We start from the raw sequence: 25,586 nt of genomic DNA, 5'->3' as shown, positions 1-25,586 counted from the left end.
AATGAAAATCATATAATGAACCTATATCAATTGTATATCTATTAAAACATATAATGAAAATCACATAATTTCCTTTATTAATTATATATTATTTATGTGTTTGTAGTTTATATAATTTATATTAAATTCCATTTAAAAATATATACTTATATTATATCTTATGGTATATGTTTTATATATATTTAAAATGATTAGAATCTATACATTTATATATATATATATATATATATATATATATATATATATATATATATATATATATATATATATATATATATATATATATATTTAGTATTATATTAAAAATATCGACTTTATTGTATGTAGGTATTTATATAAGAAATGTTAATATGTATTATATATAGTTATATAGATTAGTAATATAATTGTAGTATATGTAATATGTAGGTTTTATGTATCAAATATCTATTTATTAAGAATGATAGTTTTGATATTAATATTTCTACTAATAATAGTCCTAATAATAATAACTTTATTAATAACGATAATACTAATAATAAAAATGATAATGATAATACATATGTTAATAATGATTCTAATAATACTAATAAGTACATAATGATACTAATAATAATAATAATAATAATAATAATAATAATAATAATAATTTGTGTTATTTTGATAATAATAATAATCTTAATCATAATAATAGTAATAATACATATATTAGTAATAATAATAATGATAAAAATTATAATTTAAGTAACAATAACATTATTATTAATAATAATAATAATAATAATAATAATAATAATAATAATAATAATTTTGGTAATGAAATCTACCTTCCAAAGCTTTTAAAAAAAAATATATGTCCTGAACAGGGTTCGAACCGAAGACCTCTCGCTCACTCATCAACACCCTTAACCATTCTTCCATTTCAGTTTTTCTGATTTATAATACAAACTCAAATACTTTTCTATTACATGTTTCAACCCACTTCATCTTCTTCACCAAAATCTAAACAATCAAACAACTTCATTCTTAATAGTCAATCATCAAAATGGTTTTAGGGCTTTTAAACAAACATGAAACAAAAAATAAAAGTGTTCTTGTAATTAAGAAAATTCAAAAAAAAAACTAAGAAAAATCCTACTGCTGAAGCTCTTAGCTTCTAAAAAAAATTAATATTTTCAATTTTGAGTTCATTTTGGACAATCTTTACAACATGAAATATGTTTCAAATCATTCCTAAAAACTATTGGAATCATCAATTGAACTTAAAACATCAAAACAAGCTCTAAATTCTCGATGAACAAATTAGTTGACTTTTGACAAAATAACTTTGACTCGTAAATTCGAATTCGTTATTAAGAATTGGAACTTGAGATTTTACAAAAAGTTTAAGTAAATGATTCCTAACAAATCTGCATTTTTAGTTTTTGAAATTTGTTTCGAATTCAAGTTTATGTATCTCACTGTCAAGAACACAAGAACTCAAAAATTTGATTTTTAGATTATGAGTGTTATAGGTTATGATTACAACATGAATTGTGTTGCAAATCATTCCTATAGTCTTTATGGATCATCAAATTAACTGGAGATATCAAAACAAACTCGAATTTGATTCAAGAACACTTAGTTGACTTTTAAAACCCAAAACTTCGACTCTCAAATTAGAGATTAATAGAAAGAATTGAGGATTGAAAACTTACAGATAGTTTAGATAGACGATTCCTAACAAGACTGTATTATTACATTTTGAAAATTCATTCGAAATCAAAATATGGTTAAAAAGATGAAGAACAGAGGATACGAGCTTATTTTCTAAATTTTCTTGTTTTATTTCCAATTGCAGTGAGAATTGAATGAACTGATGTACTACATAAACTCCTTTAAAGTTGTTGTGTAGTGATTAGTTGAAATTGACGGGTAATAAATTTGAGACAAGAAGTACCATGGTTTTCAATCAAGAGGAAAAAAAATAAAAGTAGATGGGTACTTCTAACAAATTTTGATTCTTTCACTATTGAGTTTATAAAATTAATTTTAATAATAATAATTCTATTACTAATAAATAATAATAATACTGAATATTATAATAATAACATAATAATAATACTATTAATAATAATTATCCTAATAATAATAATATTTAGAATAATAATACTAATAGTTATAATAATGTTTATAATGATATTTTAAATTGTATTATTTTTATGATAATAATAATAATAATAATAATAATAATAATAATAATAATAATGATTCTTAATGACAATACTTAATAATATTACTGGTAATAACAAATTACATGTTTCAAGTTCATATCTATATTTCATATATCATGATAATATTAATAACATTAGTATTGATATTAATATTGAAAGTAATAATAATATTTGTATAACAACTATATTTATAATTAAATTTAATATATTAGTATTACCTATTATTGATCATGTAATATAATTATATAATATCTATTATGTAATAACTTATATTGAATATTAAATTCTTATACCTTTTAATACATATTCATTGTACATATAATAATTATGTACATATATCATATATATTTATATATATATTCATTTTAGTAACAACTTAATTATTTTGCATATTATTTCATTTTTAATTCCAAATGATTATTTTGTATTTTATTAATTCAACTTAATATGTACACTTATATATATATATATATATATATAATTATATATATATATATATATATATATATATATATATATATATATATATATATATATATATATATATATATATATATATATATATATATATATATATATACATATTTATTTACACACAATTGTTCGTGAATCGTCGGGAATAGTCACAGGTTAAATGAATCCATGTAAATAGTTCAAAAATTCTGAGACTTGACATTACAGACTTTGCTTATCGTGTCGGTAACATATAAAGATTAAGTTTAAATTTGGTTAGAAATTTTTGGGTCGTCACAGTACCTACCCGTTAAAGAAATTTCGTCCTGAAATTTGAGTAAGGTCGTCATGGCTAACAATAGAAATGTTTTCATGACGAATATGAGTTGATAAATAGAGTTTTATCACCATTTAGTAATATAGATAAAACAATTGGATTACTCTAAGAGTATAGGTGAAGCGATTACAAAAGATTGGAATAAGGTAATAGATGTTCATCTTTACTTTTGACATACTCACGTTTGAGTTCTGGAATTCAAGGGATTAAAGGAAATCTTCGAAATCTAAAAGATTTTATTCTTCGGCTAATAAGGAAATTAAGATTAAAATCTCTATAATTAAATACGGTAATCTGTCTCGATTGCCCTGTCGGATATTTCACTATAAATCCACTCCCTTCGGTTCCTTATTTCTACAACTCCCACTTTCTATTCTTTCTCCTTTAATTAAAATTTCTAAAACATTCATCAATATGTTTCATCTAGTTCTAATCCCTGATATTTTCCTAATTATCATTTCTGTCATCCTTCTTTTCAATCTTCCACCAGAAAAATCTGTTTACTTTTAATATAACCTTGGGGTGATACTATTCTTAATTATACCATATCTTTATATTGCTATTCGTATTAATATCCACAGTTTGTAACCTCCGTGTTGTTATTGGGCTTTATATCTTCTCTTATATTTTTAGAGGTCTTTGCCTTTTTATCATCCTCCCGATCTCTAGTAAAGCGAGTAACAGTCCAGAATTCTTAAATATGGAATTTCAGATAAACATCATGTTCTAAACAAGAAAGAATGTATTAGCACGATTTGATTTGTCAAATTACCAGAATCATTAAGAATAGAGCTATCAAGAATATACTTTCTTGATATGTTCAGAAGTTAAGCAGAATGAAAGAGTTATGTAACATGATACATGATGACGTTATAATCTGTGAATCATGACGTTCCATTAGAAACTCAGCATGAATTACTGTAATATAATCACGTTGATCAAGTGTCATTATATTATACTAACTCATGCATCAGTTACCAACATTACTTCAATAACATTCATATTTTAAGCTCTAAAGTTTACAGAATATAGAAACTAACAGTTTCTATATGATGTAACACTGATAGCACGAAGGGATTAATGATTTCAGATAAGAATAGTTATGAAAATATCTTCAGAATTATAGAGGATATTTATAATGAAAGATACGATGATATCTTGGAATTTCTAATATCGAAGGATGGCGAAGAAAATTTGTCCGCAAGAGTTTGGAGTCAGAAGCAAGGTATTCGCTAAAGATTTCATCAGAAACAGAATCATCAGGATTCTTAATGTACAAGTTTAGTCCTTGTGATTTGTTCAGAGACTCCTTCGTAGTTTGCTCAATCAGTTTTTCAGTTTCAAACTTTTTCTGAGCTTTGCCAACATACTATTCTTTATCATCAATCTTCCGATGATTAAGGTCATTTACGGTTGTCTACGGTTTCTGCTGCTTCATTCAGCTTTTTCAACATTCAGGGTATTGATTTGTAGACTGAGCGCTTTTTTAGAATTTCAGAATAAAAGATCATAATTCTAAGAGATAAATGTTATATGGATACATATAACTGTTGTTGTGGAAACGTTACGAGACTCACAATACAGATTTGCTGATTTCCAGTAATTGGTATGGCAATTCTTGTTACAAGATGCGGATGAGTACATGATGAGACTTCAATAGATAAATATAGTGATTTGTCGGAGAGATTTAAACTAAAGAGCGACGAGGTTGCTGATACATCTGCTGGTAATATGGTGGAATATAAAAGGTTCCCCGGTAACTAAAAGAGCATGCATATATATCAAGGTTATAGTAAGGTTGTTTCGAATGAAAAGTCGAAGTTGACTTGCTGAAGCTGTGACAAAATTTGCTACTTTGAAAGGGATTACCAAGTTATTTTGGGTAATAATTGTAACGACCCGGAAATTTCCGACCAAATTTAAACCTTAAACTCTATATGTTTCCGACACGATAAGCAAAAACCCTAATGTTGAGTCTAGAAAGTCTGAAATCAATATCTGGATGATTAGTTATCCTCTTGACCAAGCCTGACGATTCACGAACATTTATATGTATATGATTATTATCTGTAAATATATATTATAATAATAATTGTATTGGTTTAAAAATATAATTTGTATTTAAAAATATATATATATATATATATATATATATATATATATATATATATATATATATATATATATATATATATATATATTATATATATTGAGTGTATATATTTTTGGTCTCGGATTCATTTAGTAAACGAGTTAAAAAGAAACTTATGTGATTCTAAAATAAACGGTGATACGAAAATGTGTTTTAAAAATCTTAGGCTTAGTAATAATATATTTAGAGGTTGTTTGTCAAAATTTTAAACTCTTTATGTTTTGCTTGGGGGTTGGGAGTGAGTAATTAATGTAATTTTTATTTAATACTTAATGAATAAAATTTATATCATTATGACTGGAATAATTAAATATAATTACTGTAAAAATTTGAGATTTTTCCGAAGACTTTTATCCGCCACTAATTTACAACGGAACCCAATATAATGCACATTTAGACTGTCGGTGGAAATAGTTGAATTTAGAGGCTGTACACGTTTTTTTTTATTGATTATATTATAATCATAATTATTATTATATTATATTTATATTATATATTATAAGAATGCTATCTTCAATATATATATACATATAGATACATGAAATATGATAGGTACATATTCACTTAGCCTTCTCTTCTTCAACCATCAATTATCTCCACCGCTGCCACCATTCACCTCCACCGGAAAATCATCAAACCGCCACCATGGAACTACCAAGTTAGAACACCACAAATCACCATCTTTAATCTTGTTTAACCTTCATTTCAACACCACCACTAGATAACAACCACCAAGTAAACACCTATCCGCCATCTCTTATTTTGTGAACAACACCAAAACCGTCACCTACCACGGCAACCACCATAAACCCGTAACCACCACCAACGTAAAACCACAAATCATCATCCTATCTCTCTCATCTCTCTCTCTTTATATAATTTTTTTTTTCTTCTTCTTTGCTGCACGCAACCGCTGCTGCTCACTTTTGATTTCGTTTGCAACAAAAACGAGATGATGAATCGTGATCATACAAGGATGGAGACGATGAAACCGTGAGAAATAATGATGGTAATAACGTGATACTTTGTTGATGATTTAAACGGGCGATGATCATGATACATGATCATGTTGACGAGATAAAATGATAAATGGTTATGATGACCGAAAGCGTTTATTATTATGATAGAAAACGAAATATAATGATACTGACTCAACGATGAAAATGATGAACTGCAACTACTAATGCTCCGTATTTTTCTCAGTTTCTGTTAAGATTTTTTTTTTTTCCTTTTTAAGAAGAAGAAGAACTTGGAACTGTTACTAACGGGTTAAATAAAATCTTGTTGCATTACAATCAGAAAGATACACTAGCTTGGTTGGTCAGGAGGTGTGAGTGTTACCGAGAGTGGCTCAGGTTCGATCCAGGCTTGCTACAATATTTCTTTTTAATTACACAGCAGGCTACTGGATCTCCTTAAATGATAGTTGGGCTTAGACAAACTGTGGGCCGAGAACTGGGTTGTAAATATTGGGTCGACATCTTTTTCTGTGGAGGTCGGATTTATGGGATAAATAAATAGTGGATCCATAAAATAATAGAAAAACCGAAATGGTTCAGTGGGTTAGTGTGGTGTCAGGTGAGCGGGAGGTTGCAGGTTCGAGTCTCGTTGTGGCCAATTTTTTTTTTAGAGAGCTTATTAAAGGGTATAACTATTTTTTTTTCTCTATTATTATTATTAATAAGTGTTGTTATTACAAGTATCCTTAAATTTTATTATGACTACTAGCATGTATATTATTATTATAACTATGATTAGGTTTATTATTATTATTATCCTTATAAATTTAATAAAAGTTATTATCATTTTCATTAATAGTAAAACAAGTATCATTTTATAAATATTAGTATTATTAATCTATTTATAACTAATATTATTTTCGTTGTTACTATTATCACTACAAATATTATTTTAGTAATATTATAATAACTAACAAACAAATGATATATATATTTATATATATAAATAAATATATTTAATACATATAACATAACAAAATTTATATTTTTAAAATATATAAAATAAATACATGAAACATATAGGTTACTAATATAAAAATGATATAATAAAGTTATATATATAAACTTGTTCGATTATCATTATATGTGTTAATATTTATATAAATGATATAGGTTCATGAATCCGAGGCCAACTTTATACGTGTTAAATGGTGTTATATGTATTTTTACTACAAAATACAGTATGGTGAGTATATAGTCCCACTTTTAAACTCTAAGTATTTTGGGATGAGAATACATGTATTTTATGTTTTACGTTATGGACACAAGTAACTGAAAAATATATTCTACGTTGAGTTATACCACTGGCATACTTCCCTGTAGCTTGGTAACTATTATTTACAGCGGTATTGTAAACGCGAATCCTGTTGATAGATCTATCGGGCCTGACAACCCCAACCGGACTGGACGACCAGTATTCAACGGTTGCACAGTACTTCGTTTCGTGACTACACTTGGTACGGTGTAGTAAGATTTCATAATAAAGGGAATATGCGACGTGATTAAATGTTAAGTATGGTTACCAAGTGCTCAACCACTTAGAATATTTTTATTAAAACGTTTATATATGAAATCTTGTGGTCCATTGTTATAACGCTGCTAGCATCAAACCTATATATCTCACCAACTTTATGTTGACATTTTAAAGCATGTTATTCTCAGGTACGAAATAAGTCTTCCGCTGTGCATTTGCTCATTTTAAGGACATTACTTGGAGTCGATCAATGCCATGGAACCAGATGTTGATGATTTCGTCCAGGGGGATAAGGACGGGTTGTTACATGTGGTATCAGAGCGTTGGTCTTAGCGAACCAGGTCTTGCATTAGTGTGTCTAACTGTTAGTCGTTTAGATGCATTAGTGAGTCTGGACTTTGACCGTGTTTACATGTCAAAACTTTTGCTTATCATTTATAGTCGGAAATCATCTGCTTATCATCCTTAGGAAATTGCCTGCTTATCATTCTTTAGACTAGACACGTCTTACTGCATTTAGTGCATCGATAGTGTATAGACAAAATTCATATTCTAGCGCATCTGTAGACTTGCCTGACATATGCCGTAAATTTCTCTGTAGTTTACAAAATCTTTGGTATTATACATAGATATTCTATATAGCTAGAATATCATCCGACATCCGAAAAATCATTTCACATCGAAGATCCTTCTCATTCACCAAATTGCCCTCTTGACGATGAACTTGAAAGCACTTACCGGCGAACCTGTTCGAGAAACCATTTACCCTCTCATTTCTAGAATATCCCGTCACGATTATATAATATCCTATATTTCAAATCTTACTCACCCGCTCGTTTCAATCGTCAATCATCCCGACATAATATAAGAAGTTAACGAACTACATGCTCGAGTAATGGCTTTGGAGAATCTGGTGCGGAGATTACAAACACCAGCAGTAGCACCAGCAACATAATCCATACTACCATCATCAACGCCGACAGTACCCTTATCACCCCTATACCACAACCGCGTTGTAAACCTCAACATCGTAAACTGTACCTCGGATATCAACATCACACATCTCAATATCTCCATTTGTACTTCGAGTATGATCTTCATCGCTTTACATCGATTATCTTCGCTTTACGTAACGTCCTACCTCATATATATTCGTTCGACATGGTAATTATGTAATCTCTAATGTTTTAGAGATCATGTAATTAAGTGCTAATGATAAATCAAATGAGTTTAATATCTTATTGACTCATTAAATCTATGGTTACATCCGGAAAAAAAATATATATGCAAGTATATTTTCATAAAGATTGTAATTAAAAATTCTTTTGTACAAACTGTTAATGATGAAAATATTTTAACGGGTGGGTAGTACCCGAGGAATATTTAAGAATTCACATTAATAAGTTACACTGTACATTCTTCGAATATGATTCAACGATCAATTACTATCCTACTTATAACTACCAATATACGTATCCGTTCACCACAGAATAACCATTTCTAATCAAATTTCATATTCGGATTTTGACCTATCAGAATCCAACAAGTGGCATAAAGAAGAAAACATTGGACAAAATAAAATTTGTTAGAAACAGACGAGTTAAATAAATTGAAATATTGTTAGGAATCCATGCTAACTGTTCCGGCTAACTGTTCCCAGCTAACTGATTAACATTTAATTTATCGCAATTTACATTCTCGCAATTTTATTTATCGTCATTTAATTTCTGTTATTTACTTTTATGCATTTTTAAGTCGGGACACATGTACGCAATACGTCGGATTAATTCTGAGACAACACGGTGCATGGGTCATGATATATATTTATTTATTTTACGCACTTTAAATAACGGGACACGTATGCAAGGTTTCGACTTATCATATCGACCCATCTATATATATATTTCGGAACAACCGTAGACACTCTATATGTGAAGGTGGGAGTTGGCTATACAGGGTCGGAGTTGATTCCAAAATATATATATCTTTGAGTTGTGATCGACACCGAGACCGGTACACGGGTCACGATACGTATTAGGTAATTCTAATATTATATGTTTAATTTATATATATGAATTTATTAGACCATTGGACAATCGGACTATTGGACTGCTAACTTTGGACAATCAAAATGAATTAAAATGTTGATTATAACATATGAAACTAAACAATTCTTCAAGTTTGCCACTTGAATCCATCTTAAACCTCATTCGTATCTTGACGATTACAATCCGCGTTCAAACCTATCATGATTCTTGAACACACCTCGATCGAGAAGTTGAACCAGCTGCACCTCATCTACGGAAGAAAGATTATGCATACAGTTATGCACCTGAAAAACTTTCGAAACCAAAGTGATAGTTAAAACCTATCCGCGTCGAATTCCTTATCATTCATTAGCAAAAACAACCCTACAATTCCTTTTCAAGAAGCTAATTTTGTCACAGCTCCACTTCGACTTCTCAGTAAGACTACTCCTACTATAACCTCAATATTTATACCTTGTCTTTTCGCCGTCGTTACCGGAGAACCTTAGATATTTCACAAACACCATCAGCAGATGTACCAGCAACTCGTTATCTCTTTGGCGAAATCCGCAATCAGTATTTTGAAATCTCGTAGAAATTCTCCCAGTTATACCGAAAACGTTTATCTCTAAAGAATCGCATATTTCGAATGTGAAGTTTCTGAAAAACACCCTGGACTATGAAGTAGTTCTTGAAATGATGATGAAGCAGCAAAAACCGTAAACGACCTTAACAGTCAAAAGTTTACGATGAAGTAAAGTATGTTGGAAAAGCTCAGAAAAAGGGAAAGGGTTGAAATTGGAAAACGGATTGAGCAAAGTATGAAGGAAACCGTGAACAAATCATGAAAACTAAACTCGACTTCAAAGGATTCAAATGATTCAGTGCTTGCTGAAATCGTTAGTAAGAACCCTACTCCTTATTCTAAACCTTTTCGGATGATATTCTTCATCAACATTTTATCTTAGAGATTAAAAGATATTTCATATTTTCCGTTATGCATATTCTTCAAATTTCTGGAGATATTATTCCTATCTGAAATCATTTATCACTTCGTAACATCTGCGTTACAATATAAAAGAAACTGCATTAGTTTCTAAATTCTGAAACCTTCGTGTTTAGAATATGAATGTTTTGAAGAAGTGTTGGGAACTGATGCATGAATTAGTATAATATAATGAAACTTGATCAACTTCATTATATTACAGTAAGTCATGTTAAGTTTCTAATGGAATGTGATGATTCACAGTACCGTCATCATGTGCCATGTTACACGGCTCTTATATTCTATCCAATTCCGAAACATATTAAGAACAAATCATCTTGATAGTTCTATTTTCCTGGATATTCTGGTAATTTGAAAAATCAAAATTGTGCCATTACCATTCCTTTCTGAGAGCATTAGCTATGTTTATTCTGAATTTCACACCTTCAAATTTCGGACCATTGTTCGCTTAACTCAAGGACGGGAAGAGGAAACAAAAGGATGAAGACTTCAAACTAGAAATTGGAGTATAAATCATAGCAAATCAAAGAGAGTATTAACTATAGATGACGATAATCATAAAAGACAGAAATAGGGACATCGAGATATAAGGAAAAATATAAAACCCAATAAAAACCTCAAAACTACAAACCGTGCATATCAATACGTATTGCCACGTAAAGGCATGGAAAGATTAAGAACACTATAATCCCAAGATAATAGTAGAAGTAAATAAATTTTTTCCGGTGGTAGATGAAAGAGAAGAATGACGGATGTGAAAATTAGGGGTATATCAAGAATCAGAATTGAATGGAGCATATCGACGAATGTTTTAAAATAGGAATTAAGGAGAAATAGTAGAAGATGTAGGCTATGGAAATAAGGAAACAAAGGAGTAGATTTATAGTGAAAAATCCGACAGAGAAATCGAAACAGATTGCCACATTAAATCAAAGAAGATCCTGATCGCCGAAGAACCAAATCTTATTACGTAAGATTTTCTTTAAATCCCTTAAATTCCGGAAATCAATCCTAATCATGTCATCGGTTAAAACAATTCCATATTCACTTATTTCATTCTTTTGTGATAGCTTCACTCGTGCGCTTCACATGATCGAATCGTTGTATCCATATCTTCCAAAAATGATAAAACTCTATCATTACCTCATATTCGTCATGAAAACATTCCTATTGTTATCTATAACAACCTCTACCAAATTTCGGGGACGAAATTTCTTTAACGGGTGGGTACTGTAACGACCCGGAAATTTCCGACCAAATTTAAACCTTAAACTCTATATGTTTCCGACACGATAAGCAAAAACCCTAATGTTGAGTCTAGAAAGTCTGAAATCAATATCTGGATAATTAGTTATCCTCTTGACCAAGCCTGACGATTCACGAACATTTATATGTATATGATTATTATCTGTAAATATATATTATAATAATAATTGTATTGGTTTAAAAATATAATTTGTATTTAAAAATATATATATATATATATATATATATTATATATATTGAGTGTATATATTTTTGGTCTCGGATTCATTTAGTAAACGAGTTAAAAAGAAACTTATGTGATTCTAAAATAAACGGTGATCCGAAAATGTGTTTTAAAAATCTTAGGCTTAGTAATAATATATTTAGAGGTTGTTTGTCAAATTTTTAAACTCTTTATGTTTTGCTTGGGGGTTGGGAGTGAGTAATTAATGTAATTTTTATTTAATACTAAATGAATAAAATTTATATCATTATGACTGGAATAATTAAATATAATTACTGTAAAAATTTGAGATTTTTCCGAAGACTTTTATCCGCCACTAATTTACAACGGAACCCAATATAATGCACATTTAGACTGTCGGTGGAAATAGTTGAATTTAGAGGCTGTACACGTTTTTTTTTATTGATTATATTATAATCATAATTATTATTATATTATATTTATATTATATATTATAAGAATGCTATCTTCAATATATATATACATATAGATACATGAAATATGATAGGTACATATTCACTTAGCCTTCTCTTCTTCAACCATCAATTATCTCCACCGCTGCCACCATTCACCTCCACCGGAAAATCATCAAACCGCCACCATGGAACTACCAAGTTAGAACACCACAAATCACCATCTTTAATCTTGTTTAACCTTCATTTCAACACCACCACTAGATAACAACCACCAAGTAAACACCTATCCGCCATCTCTTATTTTGTGAACAACACCAAAACCGTCACCTACCACGACAACCACCATAAACCCGTAACCACCACCAACGTAAAACCACAAATCATCATCCTATCTCTCTCATCTCTCTCTCTCTATATAATTTTTTTTTCTTCTTCTTTGCTGCACGCAACCGCTGCTGCTCACTTTTGATTTCGTTTGCAACAAAAACGAGATGATGAATCGTGATCGTACAAGGATGGAGACGATGAAACCGTGAGAAATAATGATGGTAATAACGTGATACTTTGTTGATGATTTAAACGGGCGATGATCATGATACATGATCATGTTGACGAGATAAAATGATAAATGGTTATGATGACCGAAAGCGTTTATGATTATGATAGAAAACGAAATATAATGATACTGACTCAACGATGAAAATGATGAACTGCAACTACTAATGCTCCGTATTTTTCTCAGTTTCTGTTAAGATTTTTTTTTTCCTTTTTAAGAAGAAGAAGAACTTGGAACTGTTACTAACGGGTTAAATAAAATCTTGTTGCATTACAATCAGAAAGATACACTAGCTTGGTTGGTCAGGAGGTGTGAGTGTTACCGAGAGTGGCTCAGGTTCGATCCAGGCTTGCTACAATATTTCTTTTTAATTACACAGCAGGCTACTGGATCTCCTTAAATGATAGTTGGGCTTAGACAAACTGTGGGCCGAGAACTGGGTTGTAAATATTGGGTCGACATCTTTTTCTGTGGAGGTCGGATTTATGGGATAAATAAATAGTGGATCCATAAAATAATAGAAAAACCGAAATGGTTCAGTGGGTTAGTGTGGTGTCAGGTGAGCGGGAGGTTGCAGGTTCGAGTCTCGTTGTGGCCAATTTTTTTTAGAGAGCTTATTAAAGGGTATAACTATTTTTTTTTCTCTATTATTATTATTAATAAGTGTTGTTATTACAAGTATCCTTAAATTTTATTATGACTACTAGCATGTATATTATTATTATAACTATGATTAGGTTTATTATTATTATTATCCTTATAAATTTAATAAAAGTTATTATCATTTTCATTAATAGTAAAACAAGTATCATTTTATAAATATTAGTATTATTAATCTATTTATAACTAATATTATTTTCGTTGTTACTATTATCACTACAAATATTATTTTAGTAATATTATAATAACTAACAAACAAATGATATATATATTTATATATATAAATAAATATATTTAATACATATAACATAACAAAATTTATATTTTTAAAATATATAAAATAAATACATGAAACATATAGGTTACTAATATAAAAATGATATAATAAAGTTATATATATAAACTTGTTCGATTATCATTATATGTGTTAATATTTATATAAATGATATAGGTTCGTGAATCCGAGGCCAACTTTATACGTGTTAAATGGTGTTATATGTATTTTTACTACAAAATACAGTATGGTGAGTATATAGTCCCACTTTTAAACTCTAAGTATTTCGGGATGAGAATACATGTATTTTATGTTTTACGTTATGGACACAAGTAACTGAAAAATATATTCTACGTTGAGTTGTACTACTGGCATACTTCCCTGTAGCTTGGTAACTATTATTTACAGCGGTATTGTAAACGCGAATCTTGTTGATAGATCTATCGGGCCTGACAACCCCAACCGGACTGGACGACCAGTATTCAACGGTTGCACAGTACTTCGTTTCGTGACTACACTTGGTACGGTGTAGTAAGATTTCATAATAAAGGGAATATGCGACGTGATTAAATGTTAAGTATGGTTACCAAGTGCTCAACCACTTAGAATATTTTTATTAAAACGTTTATATATGAAATCTTGTGGTCCATTGTTATAACGCTGCTAGCATCAAACCTATATATCTCACCAACTTTATGTTGACATTTTAAAGCATGTTATTCTCAGGTACGAAATAAGTCTTCCGCTGTGCATTTGCTCATTTTAAGGACATTACTTGGAGTCGATCAATGCCATGGAACCAGATGTTGATGATTTCGTCCAGGGGGATAAGGACGGGTTGTTACAATAATAACACTAAAGAATTAGCACAGCTACGCATTAAATGTTTACTCAGTTGCCGAGAGTTTCTCAGTTGCATAACTATATGCATAAATCTTTCCTTCCGTGGATGAAGTGCAGTTGATTCATCCTATCGATTGAGGTGTTTTCAAGAATCATGAAAGGTTTAAACGCAGGTTGTAATCATCAAGATACAAATGAGGTTTAAGATGAGATCAAGTGGTAAAATTGAAGAATTGTTTAGTTTCATATGTTATTATCAATATTTTTTAATTCATTTTAATTGTTCAATGTTATTAGTCCACTGTCGATAGTCCACAGTTAACAGTCCAATAATTCATATATAGTTTAATATATAATATTTAAATTAATTAATACGTATCGTGACCCGTGTACATGTCTCAGACTCGATCACAACTTAAACTATATATATTATTGTGGAATCAACCTCAACCCTGTATAGCTAACTCCAGCATTACTGCATATAGTGTAGTGACCCGAACTTTTCCATGTTTATATATATTAATTGAGATTGATATTTACATGATTAAATGTTTCCAACATGTTAAGCAATCAAACTTGTTAAGACTTGATTAATTGAAATATGTTTCATATAGACAATTGACCACCCAAGTTGACCGGTGATTCACGAACGTTAAAACTTGTAAAAACTATATGATGACATATATATGGATATATATATAGTTAACATGATACTATGATAAGTAAACATATCATTAAGTATATTAACAATGAACTACATATGTAAAAACAAGACTACTAACTTAATGATTTTTAAACGAGACATATATGTAACGATTATCGTTGTAAAGACATTTAATGTATATATATCATATTAAGAGATATTCATACATGATAATATCATGATAATATAATAATTTAAAATCTCATTTAATATTATAAACATTGGGCTAACAACATTTAACAAGATCGTTAACCTAAAAGTTTCAAAACAACACTTACATGTAACGACTAACGATGACTTAACGACTCAGTTAAAATGTATATACATGTAGTGTTTTAATATGTATTTATACACTTTTGAAAGACTTCAATACACTTATCAAAATACTTCTACTTAACAAAAATGCTTACAATTACATCCTCGTTCAGTTTCATCAACAATTCTACTCGTATGCACCCGTATTCGTACTCGTACAATACACAGCTTTTAGATGTATGTACTATTAGTATATACACTCCAATGATCAGCTCTTAGCAGCCCATGTGAGTCACCTAACACATGTGGGAACCATCATTTGGCAACTAGCATGAAATATCTCATAAAATTACAAAAATATGAGTAATCATTCATGACTTATTTACATGAAAACAAAATAACATATCCTTTATATCTAATTCATACACCAACGACCAAAAACACCTACAAACACTTTCATTCTTCAATTTTCTTCATCTAATTGATCTCTCTCAAGTTCTATCTTCAAGTTCTAAGTGTTCTTCATAAATTCCAAAAGTTCTAGTTTCATAAAATCAAGAATACTTTCAAGTTTGCTAGCTCACTTCCAATCTTGTAAGGTGATCATCCAACCTCAAGAAATCTTTGTTTCTTACAGTAGGTTATCATTCTAATACAAGGTAATAATCATATTCAAACTTTGGTTCAATTTTTATAACTATAACAATCTTATTTTAAGTGATGATCTTACTTGAACTTGTTTTCGTGTCATGATTCTGCTTCAAGAACTTCGAGCCATCCAAGGATCCATTGAAGCTAGATCCATTTTTCTCTTTTCCAGTAGGTTTATCCAAGGAACTTAAGGTAGTAATGATGTTCATAACATCATTCGATTCATACATATAAAGCTATCTTATTCGAAGGTTTAAACTTGTAATCACTAGAACATAGTTTAGTTAATTCTAAACTTGTTCGCAAACAAAAGTTAATCCTTCTAACTTGACTTTTAAAATAAACTAAACACATGTTCTATATCTATATGATATGCTAACTTAATGATTTAAAACCTGGAAACACGAAAAACACCGTAAAACCGGATTTACGCCGTCGTAGTAACACCGCGGGCTGTTTTGGGTTAGTTAATTAAAAACTATGATAAACTTTGATTTAAAAGTTGTTATTCTGAGAAAATGATTTTTATTATGAATATGAAACTATATCCAAAAATTATGGTTAAACTCAAAGTGGAAGTATGTTTTCTAAAATGGTCATCTAGACGTCGTTCTTTCGACTGAAATGACTACCTGTACAAAAACGACTTGTAACTTATTTTTCCGACTATAAACCTATACTTTTTCTGTTTAGATTCATAAAATAGAGTTCAATATGAAACCATAGCAATTTGATTCACTCAAAACGGATGTAAAATGAAGAAGTTATGGGTAAAACAAGATTGGATAATTTTTCTCATTTTAGCTACGTGAAAATTGGTAACAAATATATTCCAACCATAACTTAATCAACTTGTATTGTATATTATGTAATCTTGAGATACCATAGACACGTATACAATGTTTCGACCTATCATGTCGACACATCTATATATATTTCGGAACAACCATAGACACTCTATATGTGAATGTTGGAGTTAGCTATACAGGGTTGAGGTTGATTCCAAAATATGTATAGTTTGAGTTGTGATCAATACTGAGATACGTATACACTGGGTCGTGGATTGATTCAAGATAATATTTATCGATTTATTTCTGTATATCTAACTGTGGACAACTAGTTATAGGTTACTAACGAGGACAACTGACTTAATAAACTTAAAACATCAAAATATATTAAAAGTATTGTAAATATATTTTGAACATACTTTGATATATATGTATATATTGTTATAGGTTCGTGAATCAACCAGTGGCCAAGTCTTACTTCCCGACGAAGTAAAAATCTGTGAAAGTGAGTTATAGTCCCACTTTTAAAATCTAATATTTTTGGGATGAGAATACATGCAGGTTTTATAAATGATTTACAAAATAGACACAAGTACGTGAAACTACATTCTATGGTTGAATTATCGAAATCGAATATGCCCCTTTTTATTAAGTCTGGTAATCTAAGAATTAGGGAACAGACACCCTAATTGACGCGAATCCTAAAGATAGATCTATTGGGCCTAACAAACCCCATCCAAAGTACCGGATGCTTTAGTACTTCGAAATTTATATCATATCCGAAGGGTGTCCCGGAATGATGGGGATATTCTTATAAATATGCATCTTGTTAATGTCGGTTACCAGGTGTTCACCATATGAATGATTTTTATCTCTATGTATGGGATGTGTATTGAAATATGAAATCTTGTGGTCTATTATTATGATTTGATATGTTAAACCTATAACTCACCAACATTTTTGTTGACGTTTTAAGCATGTTTATTCTCAGGTGATTATTAAGAGCTTCCGCTGTCGCATACTTAAATAAGGACGAGATTTGGAGTCCATGCTTGTATGATATTGTGTAAAAACTGCATTCAAGAAACTTATTTTGTTGTAACATATTTGTATTGTAAACCATTATGTAATGGTCGTGTGTAAACAGGATATTTTAGATTATCATTATTTGATAATCTACGTAAAGCTTTTTAAACCTTTATTGATGAAATAAAGGTTATGGTTTGTTTTAAAATGAATGCAGTCTTTGAAAAACGTCTCATATAGAGGTCAAAACCTCGCAACGAAATCAATTAATATGGAACGTTTTTAATCAATAAGAACGGGACATTTCAGTTGGTATCAGAGCGTTGGTCTTAGAGAACCAGAATTTTGCATTAGTGTGTCTTATCGAGTTTGTTAGGATGCATTAGTGAGTCTGGACTTCGACCGTGTTTACTTGAAAAATAATTGCTTAACAAATTTTGTTGGAAACTATATATTTTTAACATGTGAATATTATGTGATATATTAATCTCTTAACGCGTTTGATATTATGTGATAGATTTCTACCTCTAGAACAAGTCCCATTGACTCACCTAATAATAATGAAGAGTCAAATGTAAATTGGAATGATTCGTGGACTGATTCACAAGTTCCCGAAGAGGAACCGGAAGAAGAGTCGGAACCGGAAGAAGAATCGGAACCGGAAGAAGAATCGGAACCGGATGAAGAAATAGAACCGGTGGGGGAAATAATAAAACGGTTAAGTAAAAGAAAATCCTCAACCAACCGACCAAGGTTAATTATGGTCAATGGTGTTTCCGCCAAGGAAGCAAAATATTGGGAGGATTACCAATTCTCCGATGAATCGGATTCCGACGAGAATTCCGATGATGTTATAGAAATTACCCCAACTGAATTTAAAAAGGCAAAAGAAAATAATAAGGGAAAGGGCATAAAAATAGAGAAATCTAATTCCAACCCCGATGAACTTTATATGTATCGTCAACCCCCGAAGTCCTTAAGTTGTAACAATGACCCGGGAACCTCTAAACCACCAGGTTTTTCTAAACCAATGTGGATAACGACGGCTCGTATTAGGGGAAAATCATATATCCCTAGAAACTTAGCAAAACGAACCAAAACCGAAGAAGAAGAAACAAGCGAGTCGGAATAAGATAGTTGTATTCATGTGGTGTAATATATGTAATATAGTGTGCTTATGCTTTATGATATATGTAAAAATTGCTTGTATTAATAAGTATTTTTTTTTTATGAATCTAACTCTTGTCTATTTTACAGTATAAAAACACAAAATGGATAGACAACCCAATATTTTAAGAGACCTACCCGGAGACATGATTGATGAAATCTTGTCTAGAGTCGGTCAGAATTCCTCGGCACAACTATTTAAGGCGAGATCAGTTTGTAAGACATTCGAAGAACGTTCCAAGAATGTCTTGGTTTATAAGAGACTTTCGTTTGAAAGATGGGGGATATCACATTGGGAAACCCATAAGTTACGATGTGTTTACTTTGATGCATATATTGCGGGGAACTCAAATGCTATTTTACGCAACGGGTTAAGAAATTATTTTGACTCAATGTATCCGAATATAGGACTTCATGATTTAGAAAAAGCGGCTAACATGCAACATAAAGAAGCATGCTATGCTTATGGGTTAGTAATGTTCGCTTCTCACCAAAGTGAGAAAAAGAACATCGGGCTACATCTATTAAACAAAACATTCCCACAAGTGACGGAGTCGGTAATTGGGGTAAGAAATGAGGTTTTTAGATTGTTACGGGACTGTTGGACATTACATAACCCTCGTCCCTTTGACGACATTACAACACGCTGTCTTATCAACGGCCATAACGGTTATGTTGCACAAGACCAAGGATGGGAAGTAGTCCTAGTAAAACCAGAATGCATGACTTGTTTCTGGACGTATGAATTATGTGTCTTTATTGCCTTTGCTGAACGACTTGTGTACTAGCTAGAATTATCTTCACAACTATCTTGTATCAAAGTTATTGTGTGCTATATTTCATGCTTTATGTAAAATAAGCGGTATTGTAAGTTTGTAAAATATTGTATAAAAGTTTGAACGCGAAATATTATTGTAATCAGTTTTTCATATAGAATTGTAGTAGTTGAATTGTATATTAGCTACTAAGTATGAACTTAACGGGTAGGTACTATCCGAATTTAAACTTATAAAACGCTAATATGAAGAAAAAGCTTTTATAAATGAGTTCATATTATGCTACGAAATACTATTAACTACTCTTAATATTCTGTATGATTAACTTGTTCCATTTGACTATTTTGAAGGAAATGGCACCGACTACTCGACACACAGTGAATATGAATGAAGAGGAATTCCGTACTTTTCTAGCTTCAAACATAGCCGCAGTACAGGCTGCACTACATACCAACAATAACCTTGGATCTAGCAGTACAGGAAACGTGTAGGATGCACCTACAAAGAATTCACTGCCTGCAAACCTTTGGAATTTGATGGAACAGAAGGACCGATCGGATTGAAACGGTGGACCGAGAAGGTCGAATCGGTGTTTGCCATAAGTAAGTGTACTGAAGAGGACAAAGTGAAGTACGCTACGCATACCTTCACAGGTTCTGCGTTAACATGGTGGAATACCTATCTAGAGCAAGTGGGACAAGACGATGCGTACGCACTACCGTGGTCAGCATTCAAGCACTTGATGAATGAGAAGTACCGTCCCAGAACCGAGGTCAATAAGCTCAAGACAGAACTTAGAGGGTTACGAACCCAAGGATTTGATATTACCACGTATGAAAGACGATTCACAGAATTGTGCCTATTGTGTCCGGGAGCATTCGAAGATGAGGAAGAGAAGATAGACGCGTTTGTGAAAGGATTACCGGAAAGAATCCAAGAAGATATAAGTTCACACGAGCCCGCCTCCATACAACAGGCATGTATAATGGCTCACAAACTAGTGAACCAGATTGAAGAAAGAATTAAAGAACAAACTGCTGAAGAGGCCAATGTGAAGCAAGTCAAAAGAAAGTGGGAGGAAAATGGGGATAAGAATCACCAATACAACAACAACAGCAATCGCAACATCAATCGCAACTACAACAAATGGCCCAACAACAACAACAACAACAACAACAACAGCAACTACAACAATCATCCCAACAACAATAATAGCCGCAACAACAACAACAATCAGAAGCAGCTATGCCAAAGGTGTGAAAAGTATCACTCGGGGTTCTGCACCAAATTTTGCAACAAGTGTAAAAGAAATGGTCATAGCGCGGCGAAGTGTGAGGTCTACGGACCAGGGGTTAATAGAACGAAAGGAAAAAATGGTGTCGGAACGAGTAATGGCGGAGCAAGTAGTGTCGGAGCAAGCTATGCCAATGTAGTTTGTTATAAATGTGGAAAACCGGGCCACATTATTAGAAATTGCCCGAACCAGGAGAACACGAATGGACAAGGCCGCGGAAGAGTTTTCAATATTAATGCGGCAGAGGCACAGGAAGACCCGGAGCTTGTTACGGGTACGTTTCTTATTGACAATAAATCTGCTTACGTTTTATTTGATTCGGGTGCGGATAGAAGCTATATGAGTAGAGATTTTTGTGCTAAATTAAGTTGCCCATTGACGCCTTTGGATAGTAAATTTTTACTCGAATTAGCAAATGGTAAATTAATTTCAGCAGATAATATATGTTGGAATCGAGAAATTAAACTGGTTAGCGAAACATTTAAGATTGATTTAATACCAGTAGAGTTAGGGAGTTTTGATGTGATAATCGGTATGGACTGGTTGAAAGAAGTGAAAGCAGAGATCGTTTGTTACAAAAATGCAATTCGCATTATACGAGAAAAAGGAAAACCCTTAATGGTGTACGGAGAAAAGGGCAACACGAAGCTACATCTTATTAGTAATTTGAAGGCACAAAAACTAATAAGAAAAGGTTGCTATGCTGTTCTAGCACACGTCGAGAAAGTACAAACTGAAGAAAAGAGCATCAATGATGTTCCCATTGCAAAAGAATTTCCTGATGTATTTCCGAAAGAATTACCGGGATTACCCCCACATCGATCCGTTGAATTTCAAATAGATCTTGTACCAGGAGCTGCACCAATAGCTCGTGCTCCTTACAGACTCGCACCCAGCGAGATGAAAGAACTGCAAAGCCAATTACAAGAACTTTTAGAGCGTGGTTTCATTCGACCAAGCACATCACCGTGGGGAGCTCCTGTTTTGTTTGTCAAGAAGAAAGATGGTACATTCAGGTTGTGTATCGACTACCGAGAGTTGAACAAACTTACCATCAAGAACCGCTACCCACTACCGAGAATCGACGACTTATTTGATCAACTACAAGGCTCGTCTGTTTATTCAAAGATTGACTTACGTTCCGGGTATCATCAAATGCGGGTGAAAGAAGATGATATTCCAAAGACTGCTTTCAGAACACGTTACGGTCATTACGAGTTTATGGTCATGCCGTTTGGTTTAACTAATGCACCAGCTGTGTTCATGGACCTTATGAACCGAGTGTGTGGACCATACCTTGACAAGTTTGTCATTGTTTTCATTGATGACATACTTATTTACTCAAAGAATGACCAAGAACACGGTGAACATTTGAGAAAGGTGTTAGAAGTATTGAGGAAGGAAGAATTGTACGCTAAGTTTTCAAAGTGTGCATTTTGGTTGGAAGAAGTTCAATTCCTCGGTCACATAGTGAACAAAGAAGGTATTAAGGTGGATCCGGCAAAGATAGAAACTGTTGAAAAGTGGGAAACCCCAAAAACTCCAAAACACATACGCCAGTTTTTAGGACTAGCCGGTTACTACAGAAGGTTCATCCAAGACTTTTCCAGAATAGCAAAACCCTTGACTGCATTAACGCATAAAGGGAAGAAATTTGAATGGAATGATGAAAAAGATAAAGCATTTCAGTTATTGAAGAAAAAGCTAACTACGGCACCTATATTGTCATTGCCTGAAGGGAATGATGATTTTGTGATTTATTGTGACGCATCAAAGCAAGGTCTCGGTTGTGTATTAATGCAACGAACGAAGGTGATTGCTTATGCGTCTAGACAATTGAAGATTCACGAACAAAATTATACGACGCATGATTTGGAATTAGGCGCGGTTGTTTTTGCATTAAAGACTTGGAGGCACTACTTATATGGGGTCAAAAGTATTATATATACCGACCACAAAAGTCTTCAACACATATTTAATCAGAAACAACTGAATATGAGGCAGCGTAGGTGGATTGAATTGTTAAATGATTATGACTTTGAGATTCGTTACCACCCGGGGAAGGCAAATGTGGTAGCCGATGCCTTGAGCAGGAAGGACAGAGAACCCATTCGAGTAAAATCTATGAATATAATGATTCATAATAACCTTACTACTCAAATAAAGGAGGCTCAACAAGGAGTTTTAAAAGAGGGAAATTTAAAGGATGAAATACCCAAAGGATCGGAGAAGCATCTTAATATTCGGGAAGACAGAACCCGGTATAGGGCTGAAAGGATTTGGGTACCAAAATTTGGAGATATGAGAGAAATGGTACTTAGAGAAGCTCATAAAACCAGATACTCAATACATCCTGGAACGGGGAAGATGTACAAGGATCTCAAGAAACATTTTTGGTGGCCGGGTATGAAAGCCGATATTGCTAAATACGTAGGAGAATGTTTGACGTGCTCTAAGGTCAAAGCTGAGCATCAGAAACCATCAGGTCTACTTCAACAACCCGAAATCCCAGAATGGAAATGGGAAAACATTACCATGGATTTCATCACTAAATTGCCAAGGACTTCAAGTGGTTTTGATACTATTTGGGTAATAGTTGATCGTCTCACCAAATCAGCACATTTCCTGCCAATAAGAGAAGATGACAAGATGGAGAAGTTAGCACGACTGTATTTGAAGGAAGTCGTCTCCAGACATGGAATACCAATCTCTATTATCTCTGATAGGGATGGCAGATTTATTTCAAGATTCTGGCAGACATTACAGCAAGCATTAGGAACTCGTCTAGACATGAGTACTGCCTATCATCCACAAACTGATGGGCAGAGTGAAAGGACGATACAAACGCTTGAAGACATGCTACGAGCATGTGTTATTGATTTTGGAAACAGTTGGGATCGACATCTACCGTTAGCAGAATTTTCCTACAACAACAGCTACCATTCAAGCATTGAGATGGCGCCGTTTGAAGCACTTTATGGTAGAAAGTGCAGGTCTCCGATTTGTTGGAGTGAAATGGGGGATAGATAGATTACGGGTCCGGAGATTATACAAGAAACTACCGAGAAGATCATCCAAATTCAACAACGGTTGAAAACCGCCCAAAGTCGACAAAAGAGCTACGCTGACATTAAAAGAAAAGATATAGAATTTGAAATTGGAGAGATGGTCATGCTTAAAGTTGCACCTTGGAAAGGCGTTGTTCGATTTGGTAAACGAGGGAAATTAAATTCAAGGTATATTGGACCATTCAAGATTATTGATCGTGTCGGACCAGTAGCTTACCGACTTGAGTTACCTCAACAACTCGCGGCTGTACATAACACTTTCCACGTCTCGAATTTGAAGAAATGTTTTGCTAAAGAAGATCTCACTATTTCGTTAGATGAAATCCAAATCAACGAAAAACTTCAATTCATCGAAGAACCCGTCGAAATAATGGATCGTGAGGTTAAAAGACTTAAGCAAAACAAGATACCAATTGTTAAGGTTCGATGGAATGCTCGTAGAGGACCCGAGTTCACCTGGGAGTGTGAAGATTAGATGAAGAAGAAATACCCGCATCTATTTCCAGAAGATTCATCAACACCTTCAACAGCTTAAAATTTCGGGACGAAATTTATTTAACGGGTAGGTACTGTAGTGACCCGAACTTTTCCATGTTTATATATATTAATTGAGATTGATATTTACATGATTAAATGTTTCCAACATGTTAAGCAATCAAACTTGTTAAGACTTGATTAATTGAAATATGTTTCATATAGACAATTGACCACCCAAGTTGACCGGTGATTCACGAACGTTAAAAATTGTAAAAACTATATGATGACATATATATGGATATATATATAGTTAACATGATACTATGATAAGTAAACATATCATTAAGTATATTAACAATGAACTACATATGTAAAAACAAGACTACTAACTTAATGATTTTTAAACGAGACATATATGTAACGATTATCGTTGTAAAGACATTTAATGTATATATATCATATTAAGAGATATTCATACATGAT

Source organism: Rutidosis leptorrhynchoides, chromosome 11 (genome assembly GCF_046630445.1).
Source record: "Rutidosis leptorrhynchoides isolate AG116_Rl617_1_P2 chromosome 11, CSIRO_AGI_Rlap_v1, whole genome shotgun sequence".
Lineage (NCBI taxonomy): Eukaryota > Viridiplantae > Streptophyta > Magnoliopsida > Asterales > Asteraceae > Rutidosis > Rutidosis leptorrhynchoides.
Note: the sequence above shows the minus strand (reverse complement) of the source record.